This window comes from Meleagris gallopavo, chromosome 14, assembly GCF_000146605.3.
Source record: "Meleagris gallopavo isolate NT-WF06-2002-E0010 breed Aviagen turkey brand Nicholas breeding stock chromosome 14, Turkey_5.1, whole genome shotgun sequence".
NCBI lineage: Eukaryota > Metazoa > Chordata > Aves > Galliformes > Phasianidae > Meleagris > Meleagris gallopavo.
Window position 1 is genome coordinate 4621007 of NC_015024.2, and position 14361 is coordinate 4635367.

Genomic DNA, 14361 nt, shown 5'->3' on the forward strand with positions numbered 1-14361 from the left:
TGCGTGCCGCCAGGGGTGGGGTATCACCGCTGGGAAAGGTATCGGGAAAACACGGCCCGGGCGGGCGGCTTTCCCCTCAGCGGGCGAGGAGGAGCCGTGGGACGCGGGCTGAGCCTCGCTTGCTCCACGCACTGAAGGCATCGAGTGCCTACGTTAAATGGCAATCAATTTATCGTCATAAAAACTTGGAAGGATAGCCACTGCAATATAAAACATTTCTCCTATTGCTTTTTTTATTTTTATTTTTTTAAGAGCATGCACGTTTTCAGTCCTTAGATTAATTGACATTCAAACCAGCATTTCTTTAAAGAGAGCCTCCAGTAGAGCTCTCTCGGCCTTATTTGGGGTTTCTCTGCAGAGGGAGGCTTGTGCTGCATAATCCGAGGTTGCAGCTCAGATGAAGTCACATCAACAGCAAAGCCAAAGGAAAAGCAACACTGCTGGGCAGCCTCTCCTAAACACCAAATAAGAAAAAACAACATACAAAGGCTGCAGCTACTGATGCCCTCCAGGGAGAGGTGTGTAATTGCCATCCCCATTTCAATCTGCTATGAGGAACCCTAGAAGGCTGAAACAGAAATCTCCATGTCCTCAGAAAACCACAATTCAGTATGTGATTTATGAACATGAATCACACCTTTCAAATTCTCATAGAATAGCCTTTCCCATATGTGTCACATTTAAACCAAAAGAGTCTGATGCACACACAGTTTATGTGACTTTAACAGGATTCACAGTCAAACTGTTGGCTCAGGAGAAAGAGGTAAATTCACAGCTGTGTGTACAGTGAATATTTGGATTGCTCAAGACTAAGCGTGTCGGTGTAATGTTGTAGGCAGCAGTACAGATATTGGTAAAAGGAGAACCTTAAAATACAATAATGTAAAATGAATGAAAACATGACATGAGAAGCTTAAATTATAACATTTTAAAGTTTCAAAAAGAATAGATCAAAATCAGCCACAAATCAAACCACCTCCGGTAGGGAATATCTCAAGCTGAGTTTCAGATAGTTAAACAATGTCATTTATAATTTGTTAGGTTTTTGTGTAGTTTTTTGTTTGTCTGGTTTTTATTCCTGAATTGTAGAACTTAAATTGCATGTGTTTTTTATAACAATAGAACTTCTTAAATACGAAGTTCACAAAGCAGTATACTTGTTTTGCTGGAAAGGAAACTAACACAGTCTGTTCTTCTGAGTTACTTTTGTTATTTTGTTCAGAACAGACTCATTTTATCCATATCCAACTAAAAATGGATGCTGTTGGTATGACAACATTGCATATTGTCACTGTTCAGACACATACCTTTCCACCTCTCCGATCAGCATCTTTTCAACCACATACTGAAGCAAAGTCTTGGAAGATTGTCTTTTCCTATGTTATTAACTTAGGACACCTCCTCCCAAAAGGTTCAGTCTTTACCACCATAGATAAGTGAGCAGTGATCTCACTATTTCCCTAGAAAGCATGGATTCTGGAGCAACCTGTGCTCTCCAAGAACTCAGTGGAAGTTGTTCAGACTGAGATAGGGTTGTGTAGAGCTGTGTGCCTGCAGGTTCTAAGCCCTGAGGGTTTGCATTAGTAGATCTTTTAGATCATCATTTAGTTTGGTATGTAGAATGGACTGTCCAATACAAAGCTTGTACATAAATATCTATATTTAAATCCATGTTATTTGTTTTCAGGGTCAAGCTAACCTAAATACTTGAGAGTTAACAAAAGAAACTTTGCATAACAGTTCAGTATGTGTTATAGAATCAATTCATCTCTAATACTTTACCAATTAGGCACATTTATGCCTATGATTCTTATGTTGCCTTTTTATAAACATAACAATAAAAATATTTGACAGAAATGCCAATTGAGGTAGGTTTTAAATGCAAATTTATGTGGAAACACTTCAAAGTAAAATTGAGCTTTTCATTAAACATTAGTGAAATAAATTATTTATTCTGAGAGTGCATCTCTATGAACAGTAAGCAATGATCTTTTACTGAAAAAAAATAAAAATCACTGATAGTCTTACATGAAGTATATTTTTAAGATTTCCAACAAGCTGCCTACCAGTTTTCTATCCTCCATATGTTCTCTCTGCAATTTGTGGTATTGTAGATATCCAGTATCTCAGGGTTATTATATGTAGTGCAGCAGAAAATTTCAGCTCCAATTTCAACGCAATGCAACTTGCTTCTAGGAAAATTCAGAGATCCTGCACTGCCCCATCCAGTTCTCTCAGACTCCTCTTCAGACAGGAGGTATTAAGTTGCTTTCTTGAATTTTTAGCTACTCATTTGCAGTACCTCTTACCAAGACTTATCTTCTAACATGAAATGGAGCAGTGACATATGAGAATGCTGGTCAGAACTTTGGAACTTGAGAATTTAAGCAAATGTGCTGGTTACAAAGCATTGTCCCTGCTGTGCGACTCTGCCCAAGTCCACCGTCTCACTTTGTGTTACAGGCACCTTGGCTGCCCCTTTATTTACAAGAGGGATATAGCCTGACCCAAAAATAAATAAACAAACCAACCAACGGAACCCCCTCACCACCAGAGCCATTTGGTTTAAAAGTGACCTCTGCCAAGTTGTATGTGACACAGCTATATTTTATTAGGTAATCAGCACTGTACCTGTCTCCATCTCCAGTTAGAAATAGATTGGAGAGAGCAGATTCTCAACCTAAGGCCTGACTGATGTATCTTTGGTCAGAAACATAACTTAGGAGGCTTGAAAGAAAAGCACAAGACAAATGCCAATCAGTATACCACTGTATACTGAGAATATCAAAGCAAGAAAATAACAGAGTGGGGATGCTGAAGTGATCTGTGCCATCTGCACAGTGAATAAATGCTCAATTTGAATAAGAGGTATATGAGCTCCAACAGGGGAAAAATAATTAAAAAAAATAATAAATACAAATCAAGGCTTTCATTTGTTTTGCTGCCTGGATACTCCTTGTTACTTCATAGACAACAAACACAGTAGTTTGACATATACATGTAGTCTATTTTAGAAACCTAACCAAGCTGGTTTATTGGGTTTATTTTGACTTTCTGAAGAAGCCTAACAACAAGATCTACTCACAGCTAGGTACTACAGTTTAAAAATAACAACCATAAGTAAATAGCTCTTTCCTGACAAATTTCTGAAAGATTTTTTTGATTATTATTTTTCAAGTACCTGACACAGAACTGCATAAATAGTATGGTATCTGACTTGGAATGACCTCAAGTTGTGCATTATTTTTCCTGCATATGGACAATTTATTGTGTGCAGTATCTGAAGTGCATTCTGTACTTAGTCTTTCAAGAAACTGGCCATTGTAGTGATGCACACAAGATGACAACAACATTTCAGCTTTATGTGAAGAATGATGAGCATTGAATCAGTAGCAGTGGAATAAGAAAAGGAAGATGTATGCACGTGCACATGTGTATCTGATTATTTCTGACTGTGTGTATACATGTTCAAACATACTGAGGGATGGCAGGCAACAGAACTAAAAGTTTTAAATTTCCCTTTATCTTCTTGCAGATCATATATGTTGTGATTCTTCAGAAAACTTTTTTTTTTAATTGAATTGAAGAGGATCCTATTCTTGTATGCATATGGTTCTGTTGTACACAGAAACACTGGCTTACTTTCTTTTTGACATCACACAGCTTTTATCGAAGGTAGATTCTAAGAGACAAGAATCAAAAGCAGTCTAGCCAGCCTATCTGACAGCTTGCAAGCTTCTCTCCCGTACTGTTATTCCCAGATAAAGCCAAACTAATTATAATATAGACATTAAGTTATAAATACCTGGCATCATTCAAGGGTTTGATGTATTTCTACTTAGCAGGAAGACAAAAGTCTATTTCAGTCCATACACATATGTTCATATACTAAGAAAAGTTAGATCCTTCATTTACTGAATTTATTTATTTATTTTTAAGTATTTGCTTTTAGCATAAATCTTTATCCACTGTTTTTCAAGTTCATCTTAAACATTCAGATGAGCAGAGATAGGTGATCAAAGGCATATATTAGCCTTGGCAAGTATTCCTGTTTTAGCCACCCTTTGATACTTGGTATATCAGTGTAATATATAGCAAATTGTGCTTAGAAGGATATGACTTCTAAGATGTGCTTACGCCATAATTTTAAATTTTCATTATTCTATTTCTGAAGTTATAATAACGGTGAAGGATTTTTGAGTTGGTTGAGCTGAGTTGGTAACAGAACTGTGAAGTATAAAGCCTGCTGGTACACAGCATTTCAGATCTAGGCTAAAATGCGTTGGTGAAAGTTTCGGTGTATGCTTATGGGCCACATTTCTGTTACAGGTATCAACATCAGCATTCTTGCCAGCACAGAACACATTGCTAGCCTGCAGCATGTGAGGCTCCATTGGACAATCCAGTGTATGTATGCTAGTTCAAAGAAGTATATGCGTGGTTAATTTAGTGTGTAGATTATCAGTTTGAGGGATGTTTTCATCAGATGTTTGATGTCATTTGTTAATTTTTGCTTGCTTTTGTTACAGATTCATTTCTCTTAGACTCATCTATAGTTATCACATTGATTACATGCATAAGAACATGCTTTTCCTCCAGTGGAAAAGTCAAATTACTTTTAAAGCTGCTAGTACAAGATGGTGTTCATTTTGGTCATATTTTTGTAAAGCTTTCTTTTGTTGTTTCTTTTTGCAAGATTAAAAAAACAATGCTATGAACAAAACAACTAAATTACTTGAACAGTAATTAGCAAAGACATCAGGTCAAAGGAATGCAAACATACAAGTCTACTGCTATGCCTTACTCCAAAACTGAGCTATGCTGTGTTAGTAGATTTGTTAAATCTTTCAGCAGTTGCTGAGAAATGAGTATCAACATGCCTGGTCATACCCGAGTATTTTTAATACTTTCAAGATGGATATCTAATACTCAGATGTTGTCAGACCTAGTTATTCAGCCTTTCCTTTACTTCAGATTTTCCTGGTAGAGACGGAAGCTTTGTATTAGCAACAAAACAGGTTAAATGCAGAAGAAAGGCTTACATAAATGGAACAGTAACATAAGAGCTTAAGTATCTGCTAAAACATTACTGCTGAGACAACAGTTCAATTCTAGGGCTGGATAAGAAAAGCAAAATTTTTGTAGAGGAAAGTTATGCACTGCTAACATCTCTGTGAGTTCGAGTATTCTGATTCTGTGCTCAGACACTAGCTTTCACACAGGAGATCAAAGAAGGCCTTCCCCCACCACACCCCTCCATATATTTTATAGTTGAAGGGGAGAACAGGAGCAGCAAATTCATGTCACCAGTACGTAATATATATTTATATATAATTCCAATTTGGGGATTGGTGATTTCAATTTATCACTGCTTTAATTCACCCATATATACCACACCAATATTTTAATCCTAAGTGAAATATTACTTACAGTATTACAGGGCCAAGGGTGCTTCATGAGGGTTCTGACAGAGTAACCGAAAATAAAGTTAAATCTTTCCTGAGGCAAGTAGTGTGAAACTCAAAAGCAGTATTGCTATCTGAGAAGAATCAATGCTGAGACATCTCCCCGGGACACTCCTGTCAGATACGTATCTTTCAAGACTATCTTTTCAAAATAAACTGAGGTGGATTTCTTGCCCTCTCTTATGAAGGCTGTGAAGTTAGTAAGAAATATTGTGACCAGAGTTATCTTACATTGATGCATGCAGTCCACTTGACACCAAAGCGCTTTGTGCTTGCTTGACCTAGCCACACTGGGTAAGTGCTCTGCCTTCTTGCAACTTTCAGGAGCAGAGTTCAAAATTAGCTATTTAACTAAATATTTGAGTAAAACTTCCAATGCAAAGCAACAAAGTTATTTCCTCAGAGTTATATGGGCTTTGATTTACTGAGTTTAAAATGAGATCATGCTCTTAGCTGACAAAAATGCAAGCAAAATTATTTGTTCTTTTTTTTGCTAGATTCTATTTAATGTTTGATGACATATAGTCAGTTAAGTTCATTGTTAAATGTGTTTGTGTCCATCAGCAAAGTTTTGTTTGAAATAAGCAATGCATATTTTTATAAGCCAGTTTTCAGATTATTTGAAATATATAAGATTTAGTAAAATTTAGTAGATTTCCTATTAGTAAGTTGCATAAAAGACATAAAAGACAAGTACATCAAGTACAGATGTACCTGGCATTCTGATTTGCTTCTTGATTCTCTCCATAGTAGGTCATTCCTTCTAAACTAAGCCTTAGCATAATTATGTTTTCATTTGCACACAGCATAGATCAGACTACAGTATTTACATGTAATCAATGTAAAACTTCGGCATCATGCAGTACAGAAAATACCATATTGAATATGGTGAAATTTGGTATTACCACTGTATCCAAACCCCTCTAGTAGCCAGAGTAATACTGAGTAGTTAAGCATTATCACAGCAAACTAAGTTACAGGTGTCAGACAGGTATATTAGCCTGTATTTTATACTTAAAGCATGGGATTTAAAAGCTTAAAAAAAAAAAAAAAAGTGAAATCTCACATCTAAGTGAACAAAGGGAAAAGCAAGCCTATTCAAGAATAATTTCAATTTCTGTAGCAACCACAGGAAATCTTTGAGAATGGGAAGGAAATAGAATCTATTCTCATATTTGACAGTACATTTCATGTTAAATGGTACATCATAGATTTGTTTCTTTTAATATAGTCCATGCAATTCACTTGAGTATTTGACTTAAACATGCAGAAAATCCTACTTTCTCTTAGGCATATAAAATTGACTCAAGTGATTAAAAAACTTCTGGTTATTTTTCCTGGTAGCTTTCTGTTGCTTGTTTTTATAGGAAGTTAAGAATTCTCTGAGGAAAGCGCCAAGATGTTTGTGTGGCTTTATGAGTAATGGAAGGAATTTACAACAAAATATGCTACTGCTGAGTTGTGATATGGAACAATAAATAATAAAACAGTTAAGAAATAAGGATAGCTGAGATTCCTGTTCTATAAAATAGCTTTTCCTTGAGGAATGTGGAACTTCTATGGAACAACTTACATGAAACATTAGAGAGGATACTTGCCAAGGAAGCCTTTACTTGGAATTTGACAAAAAGCCAAAATGTTTTAATTACCTTTACTTTTTAGTTGAACTTCTTGGTAAGAAAGTGCCACTTGAAAAAAAGTGCTGCTGCTGTAGAATTTGATTACCCTGAGTAAATTCAATTGTTCCACTGGGCCAGAACCTAAGCAGCCTTTCAAAGAGCATAGTGAAAGTAATGTTTTATAAAAAAGGACTTGATAAGGGAATAAAAGCCTAGGTAGCCAAAATTAAGTATTTAAAATTTTGCTTAAGTAGGTTATTAAAATAAATGTCTTCTTATGGAAACAGGTAGTTTCCACCTGGAGTACTGCATTTCTCATTCAAGGGAATAAAGGAATAGCAGCTTCAAGAAGGCTTTCATTACAGAAGGACAGAATATAGAGTTATTCTTTCACAGTAATATAATACGGAGAAAATCTTTCAAGGCAGTAAGCAATATGAGTGCTACTCTTACAAACCACTGCTTACTACGAGGGATAACACTGCTGGTCTTCATTAGCATTTTAGAATAAGTGAATGAGTGCCAGTATGTCATACTTAACCAGCTGTTGGTATGCTGTATGTATGCTAATGTTCCTGAAAGCAGCTATCTTCAAACAGTCTGAACTGCTTTATTTTTAAGTTTAACCTGAACTTGTTACTCTGATTTCCCACTGATAATACAAGAGTAAACAAATAGCAAAAAGAGCACTGTTATCACAGAGCCTTAATGGCTCTCTGCTTTTGTACTTAGTTCTTTCTTCCCCTGCCTTCACAGTTGCCATCAGTTCTGAAGTTGTGGCATCACTTGCGTGGCATTAGATCTGTGCCACCCAGTATGCTTTCCCAGCAAGAATGCCAACTGCATCTATCTATATTTATATAAGGCTGCAGTGGGCCTTTTGATTCATAGATGCAGGCTAAAAATTAACGTTTCGCAAGTTATTCTAATTGGAACTAGACACTGCCAAACAGATTGAATTTATCTTTTTATTTAATTGGAGAACTTCACTTATTGACTTAATTTCTTGGCACAGGTTTTCACTTTCTGCATAAGCAATCTGAGTACTGACCAGTATAACAAACACAGATGGGCACAAAGCAAGTCACAGGTCTGATAATGTGGACAGCCATTAATCTTTTTTTTTGTGTGAGGTTAAAACTTTACACTGAATCAGAACATTTGGGCTACATTCCTTTAATGTCCTCTACTGGGAGTGAGGATATTCTGGATTTTGTTAACTTTTCAGTACAGGTTTGTCCTCTGTAAAGAAGTAGGAGCACTATGGTTTAGGTGCCATTTCTCAGTACATTTAACGCAGTCTAATTATAGACTATTCCCAAAAGAAGAATTCTTGCCTCCCCTTTTCAGCCCAGCTGCATGTTTCCTGCCCTCTCTCTTGTACTGGATTTAGCAATCGTAAGTCCACATGGTGAGTCAGATTTTTATGTTTTCATGACTAATCCCACAGTCCCGGGACTTCTTGATCAATGCAAGGAAAGGAGCAGAAAGGCCCAGCTTGTTGATGGTGTGTACAGAGCCTGGAATCTCCCCACTTAACAACAACCTACGCATCCAATTATTTGGTTTGTGAAACTGCAATCTAAGTAGTTAGAAACTCAGGATCACATGTAGAATATCTTTTTGCATATGCAAAGTATATCTCAAAGGCCGTACCTTCTCACTCATCTGTTTATCACACTGATAAAAGAAGCAATATTGTATACAATCACAGCTGAAGTTATGAAAAGTATACAGACTAATTTAACAAGTTCCATTTGCTATAATTTATTTACCTCTTACTTTATAGGTTCTGCTTGAAAAAAAAGCAGAATTTCTTCAAAAAGTGGAAAAAAAAACCCAAAACAATTGGAGAGATACAAAGGTAAAAAAATTTGCTGATAAACAGAGCTTTAAGACAGTTGAGATAAATGCCCAGTATTAAATTATGAAATAGATTAAATCTTTTGCAAATTCACTAGACTGGGAAAATAAAACCTACATCATACAATGGGTTTTCTGGTTCAGCTCTTGTCAGCTAGATAACGAGATGTGGGATCACTGTGAATACTTCCCAAAAGTGCCAGCTCAGTGCACAGCAATGGCTAATACAACAAGAAGTGTTAGGAATTTAGATGAGAGCTGAGGACAACAACAACAACAACCAAAAAAATAGGAAAGGAAAACTTATTTTATGGTAAAAAAGTTTTTGACTACGGAATGTATGCTAGTCTGTGCCTTGCCAGAATGCATCTAAGAAAATTGAAAGAGGAACAGAAGAGGGCAAAAAGGATTGTTGAAGATAAAAAACAGCTTCCACAAGATAATCAACTAAACAGATTAGGACTTTCCAGTTGGAAAAGTAAAATTATTTTTTATAAGACAAGTACTTGTCACATGTCCATTTGTCACATGTCACATGTCCAAAATCTTTTCTTATCCCCTACAAGATAATTAGTAAGTGGGCAATTGCAGAAAGTGGATACTCTGGTATGCATTTGTAGGCATTTCCTGTCCTGGGTTCTGAATTCATGGCTGGATTATTAGGAAGACTGCTACAAACAAAACAAAGAAATGAAAGTATTTTTCCCTGGCTGTGACCTTCCAAGCAATCAAAGTAAGATTTTCTAGAAATGAAGGCTGATTTTCCTTGCATTTGAAAATGTCTTCTGGAGTTTTTATGCTTTCTTTAAGTTATCTTTTGCAGTTTGTGTCTGCTTTACTATAATTTTATATCTAAAAATACCAGAGCCAATGGCTTTTAAATTGTCATTTAGAAATAACTTACTCCTTTTGACAAATGGTCTTGCATCTGATAGCACTTTCTTTCAGCTGATTCTCCTTCTTTAGGTTTGCAGGGAAAGGTCCTTCCTAGTATTTTAGTTTGTTTTGTTTTTTATAAGTCTGTAGACTATGCTGGGTCTCTAACACCTACAAGCATTTTACTGTTTTAGCTGTTACTTAAATATAAAAACTGAGTACACATTGTGTCAGTGAGAGGTGTCCATAACAAAATTGAGAAGCAGAGGCTGGCAAGCCTGTTGTTTTGACATCCAAACCATACTGCTTTGCAAGGAGGAGTCTGTTTGCCAGAATATTTTGTGTTATTCTGATGACTTGAGTGGAGTTTTGGATCAGGTGATATTTCCACAAGGATCTAACTGATCTATCAATCCTTACAGCTTGGCCTTTACAAGAAGGCTTTAATTCACTTGAATAATAATCAGTAAAGCACGTAGGGAAAGCACAGCTCATGAATCAGAAGATGGCCTCTAACCTGAAGAATCTAAGTTAGTGTTCCAAAAGTCATGCTAACTGAAATGTCTTTTGCAGTTAAATATATTTTCAGCGCTAAGCAACATACCCTACAATGGTCAGAGATCTAGCTCTGACTCAGTGTAAGAAAAAGGGTAGTCAAAAGTCATGTTTGAGAAACCTCATTGTCACAACACATCCATCTACTTGCAAACTTGGTAAGAGAGTTAGCTTTATGCATGACCAATAGGGGAGGAAGTTGTGTAGTATAATGCCAATAAATCTAATGTAAGAGCAACTATCATCACTTCTTGGCAACAGTTCCACCATACAACCTGTTACAGCTACCTGAGTCAAACAGCAATGAAATATCCCTATACTTCAAGATTTCACTTTTGTTTTTATCTCAGTACAGGCCACAGTGAGTCAACTAAATGATTCTAGAAGTAACTTACAAAGAAAGTGCCTTCCGTTCTTATCACATTAGGACAACAAAGACTTATCTGAATTCAGTTATCAGGTTTCAATTTAGATTCATCTCAGAAAAATTAAAACATAAATCTTAATGTTTAGTATATGTGGCAAGTACATGTAGTATGATAGAATTACACAGCAGATTCCCACCAAACAGGTATACACAGCTGTTCTGAAATTATTTTCTACTTTTACAAAGTGCAACCATATTAAATAGATTACATTTACATTAAGAAAGAAACCCACACACCTTATTTTGGGTGGAGAAAACAAAGATTACTTATTATCAGTTTTTCACTTTTTAAATGGCAGTTCTCAGTCAAGTAATTTCAAGCCATTTTCATCCCTTAAAAAAAGAAGTAAAATGAGGAACTCTGCAGTCAAAAGAAATACAGAAGTTCACAAATAAATTAACATTCACTGTTAAAATTTATCATAGGGATTCTAGGAACTAAGTGATATGACCACAGGCTACAAAAATAGCTACAGGAGGAGTCACATGGAATGATGTAATGTTAATGTGGAATAAAACCTTGCTTTTTTAAATTGAAGAAAATTATATTCAGTGAAACTCTAGGAAAAGCATGAACCAGCAAAAAAAGTTAATCCTAGTGCAGTGAATCAAGTCAAGGGCAGTGTTCATCTGTATGCATTCACTGCTTACATCAGTATCCCATAGTAGAAAAATCTGATACTAACCTTGGCATATGAGTGCAAAGCACTGCACAGAAGTAATGGATAAGACCTTCGTTTCTGGCAATGTTACTCTGTATTAAAGGCATCCTCGTGCAGCCACTTAATTTCTTCTGCCCAAGGACAGAAGTAGATACAGGAATTTGAAGTACTCCATTATGAGGCTCATGTCGCGTATGGAGGATTTTTGATCTGTTGCTTTTCTACTGTATGTTCTTTTAAAGAAGCATGCACAGGAAATTTGAGATGCAGCAAAGGGCACTGCATTGCATTTCAATTTTGCCAGCCTGTGCTCCCACTCCTATATTAATAGGCTTCAGGATAAAGTTTTCCAAAGTCTGAAATATTTTGGAAAATTCATTCAGAAGCATTATCCTAAAAGATGACTAGGCTAGTCAGAAAGAAAAAATGAAACAACTTTCAATATTTCTATTATCATAGATTTGAAAACACACAGACTGCAGTACTGAGCTGAAATGGTTAAAAAAATAAATAAAAGACGGTATGCAATGTGCTAATATGCTAATGGAAGCAAGAGCTTCATTCCATATGCCCTGGTACATGAGATCATTGGCCAAGTGGCTGGATATTTCAAACCACATGAGAAGCACTGCTCTTTCCAGCTTGGAATACTGCCATGCACAATTTTAGAATCTCCTTTAAAAGAAAGGAAAACAAAAAATAAGTGGTCCTGCTACAAATTGCACAACTTGCTAGATCCATCTTTTAGAACTGGCCTTGAATTTCAGCTAGCCAATAAATATATTTGTTACCTTCTCTTTCTACCACATTGTAGCACAGTTCAGCAGCAGACTCTTGGCTTTGAGTACTGTCATAACTCCTGGTTGTTAGGGGTACTCTTACTATTCAGCTCCATTAGTTCCTGTTCACTTTTATTCTAGAGTGCTTGAACGTTCAAGTGTAATGTTTTGTACAATTCTCTTTGTAGAGCAAGGTGTTAATGAGCAAGTAATGTGGCTTTAAGGAAAAATGTGGAATAAAAATATACATCGTAGTATCATAGCAAGTTTTAGATTATAATGAGCAACAACTACAAAGGCATTGGTTTTAAAGCAGAGATGGGCTCAACGTGTGGCTCTGCCAGAAACTAGCCAAGTCAGTTAGGTGAGTAATTGGAATGGGCTTAAGTAGATGTTAAGCACACTGCTGGTCCTGAGACTAACACAAGAGATTATCCCAAGAATCCCAGAACTTTGTTAGTGAAAGTACATGTAAGGAAAAATTGTCAAGTATTGATGCAGTAACAGGGAATATCTGTGGTCAGCCACACCTATAGCTGCTGCCTCTTCAGCAAACAAACCGAAAACAAACAAACAAAAAACCCACAGCCATTGAAACAAAACCATGAAGTTATACCATGAGGAAAAAAAATCCTGTTTAAAGATTAGATTTGTCCCATGGAGGAGGAGAGTAGGGAGAAGTGTTTGTTGGTTGTTTCTACTCCCTCAGCTACCCCCAAAAGATAAAGAAGATAGTACATATCATTTCACTGCCACCATTCTCAGACTTATTTGACCCCAGATTCAGGAGCTCTTTCTCACATTCACATTTCAGTCTCTTTGCTAACAGAAGTTCCACTTCCTCTTCTGGCCTTATCTACTGCTAGAAGCAGCAGCAGCAGAAAGGCTACTTCTAGCAGTACAGCAAGGAAAGCAGATTTTCAGAAGAGTTTTGTCCTCATGGAAGGCTTTGCAAGCCACAGTAGGGCTAGTATTTCTCATATCCTCTTAAGATTAATACCAGTCCTCACCTAATTTGCTTGATTCAAGGAAATCACAGAACTTGGCAACAGTGAACTAGGGACTGAGATGGAAACCTTAGCCCAAGTAACACACGTGTGCAAAACTCTTAGCAAAGCTACGTCTAAAAGGCTCTGAAAGAGCAGAGCAGCTATCAGCACCTATTACCTATTGCACTTCTGCAGGCTGCTAATATACTGCATACTTATGAGGTGTCACATTGTCCCAAAATATGCTCCAGCCATGCCCAAGGCAGTACCAACAGGTTTAAAGCCGTAATGGAAGAGAAGTCATGTCACAAAGGCAATCTGTGAGATTATCTCTGTGAGACATACAGAAAGTTTTAGTCTTCAGTTCTCAGTCTTGTTTTATTCTTGTTTTAAACTTCATTCGATAAGGAAGGATGAAGCGATGGATGGCAAAATTCACAAGACTCCTGGATTCTACTTTAACTAGGATTAAATTCCAATATTTTTGAATATCTTTAGGAAATGTTTTGTTCAGTAAGGGTCCATTGCTTTGATTTTGATTGATGCTTCAATTTTCTAACCTTGGAAAGGAAACAGTCATGCTTTCCCTGTTCTTTAAGCACTTTCAACTGTTTGAGGCAACAGCATTGGCTATATGAAGGATATACCCATTCATAAGCTAAATTCCTCTACTATGAAAAGTAACTGGAATATTGACAAGAAATACACCCAAAATAGCTGCTAACACTGGAAAGCTATGAAAAAAAAAAAAAAAAAGAACTAGTAGTAGTGAAGGGTAAGCAACTGGAAACTGAAGAAAAGCAAATGTTTTGAACAGCAAGAACAATTCAAATGCATGTTAGACTGCAAAGCAGAGCTATTTGCTACATAAGTTTCCCTCTCCAGCCTATGAGTCAGCTATACAAGTGTTCTCACTTGTTGTGTATAAGAGGCAGAACATACAGCTGAAAGCAGGCAGGAGCAAACATCACTGACATTCCCATGCCAAGCAGGCTTATGTGCCTATATTTACACATAAGAGAGAGAGTCCCATCTGCATATAACAATCTCTTTCTTCATCTGAGTTATCTGCTCCTTTCTTTTTCATTTGTCCATGGGAAAAGCAGAAAGGGGAGAAAAGAGAAAA

At 36.6% G+C, this 14361-nt stretch overlaps 1 protein-coding gene and 1 long non-coding RNA gene across 5 annotated transcripts in view; one reads left to right on the forward strand and one right to left on the reverse strand.

Annotated features, from left to right (window-relative positions):
- The window catches only part of RAF1 (Raf-1 proto-oncogene, serine/threonine kinase), a 68403-nt gene that overhangs the window by 38910 nt on the left and 15132 nt on the right, over nucleotides 1-14361 (reverse strand). The gene's annotated exons all lie outside the window — the stretch shown is intronic.
- Nucleotides 14-14361, forward strand: part of LOC109369912 — a 58964-nt gene continuing 44616 nt past the window's right edge. Inside the window, exons 1-2 of the long non-coding RNA XR_002119566.2 lie at nucleotides 14-518; nucleotides 4330-4407. This is a non-coding gene — a long non-coding RNA (uncharacterized LOC109369912). The remainder of the gene's footprint in view (nucleotides 519-4329; nucleotides 4408-14361) is intronic.